This window comes from Tarenaya hassleriana, unplaced genomic scaffold (genome assembly GCF_000463585.1).
Source record: "Tarenaya hassleriana unplaced genomic scaffold, ASM46358v1 Cleome3, whole genome shotgun sequence".
NCBI lineage: Eukaryota > Viridiplantae > Streptophyta > Magnoliopsida > Brassicales > Cleomaceae > Tarenaya > Tarenaya hassleriana.
The window spans coordinates 7,531,888-7,533,324 of NW_010966177.1; positions in this window are offsets into that span (position 1 = coordinate 7,531,888).

The following is a 1,437-nucleotide window of genomic DNA, read 5'->3' on the forward strand; positions in this document are numbered from 1 at the left end:
AGACATGGTTCGGTCTATGATGAGTCAGACAGATCTTCCGAAGTCCTTCTGGGGCTATGCTTTAGAGACCGCTGCATATCTGCTGAACAGGAGTCCAACGAAGTCGGCTGAAACGACACCATTGTTTGACGAGTCAACGCGGTCAACCTGTGGTCAAAATGACATTTCGATGGTTCAAAGTTGTGTACATGGTCTATTATGACGTATTGAGCGTGTTTTTGTTATAAGGAGAGCATCTGGGAAAATGATAAATTCTACCCTAGACCAATGTGTAACATAAAGTGTAATAGAACATTAGGGTTTCGTTTGGAGAAACATGCATTGCTACACAAAATAAGGTACTAAATTTAGATAGCTGCGATTATTATTTACTTATCAAATTTGTTATACGAGGTGCTTATTAACATTTTCGTGGTTCACAATTGATAAATTCGCCAAAATCAGAGAGTTTGACGAGTTTGACGTGTTTGACGTGTTTGACGAGTTTGACGTGTTTGACGAGTCAACGCGGTCAACCTGTGGTCAAAATGACAATCCGATGGTTCAAAGTTGTGTACATGGTCTATTATGACGTATTGAACGTGTTTTTGTTATAAGGAGAGCATCTGGGAAAATGATAAATTCTACCCTAAACCAATGTGTAACATAAAGTGTAATAAAACATTAGGGTTTCGTTTAGGGGAACATGCATTGCTACAGAAAATAAGGTGCTAAATTTAGATAGCTGCGATTATTATTTACTTATCAAATTTGTTATACGAGGTGCTTATTAACATTTTCGTGGTTCGCAATTGATAAATTCGCCAAATCAGAGAGTTTGACGAGTTTGACGTGTTTGACGTGTTTGACGAGTTTGACGTGTTTGACGAGTCAACGCGGTCAACCTGTGGTCAAAATGACATTCCGATGGTTCAAAGTTGTGTACAGGGTCTATTATGACGTATTGAACGTGTTTTTGTTATAAGGAGAGCATCTGAGAAAATGATAAATTCTACCCTAGACCAATGTGTAACATAAAGTGTAATAAAACATTAGGGTTTCGTTTAGGGGAACATGCATTGCTACAGAAAATAAGGTGCTAAATTTAGATAGCTGCGATTATTATTTACTTATCAAATTTGTTATACGAGGTGCTTATTAACATTTTCGTGGTTCCAAATTTATAAATTCGCCAAAATCAGAGAGTTTGACGAGTTTGACGTGTTTGACGAGTCAACGCGGTCAACCTGTGGTCAAAATGACATTCCGATGGTTCAAAGTTGTGTACAGGGTCTATTATGACGTATTGAGCGTGTTTTTGTTATAAGGAGAGCATCTGAGAAAATGATAAATTCTACCCTAGACCAATGTGTAACATAAAGTGTAATAGAACATTAGGATTTCGTTTGGGGGAACATGCATTGCAACACAAAATAAGGTGCTAAATTTAGATAGCTG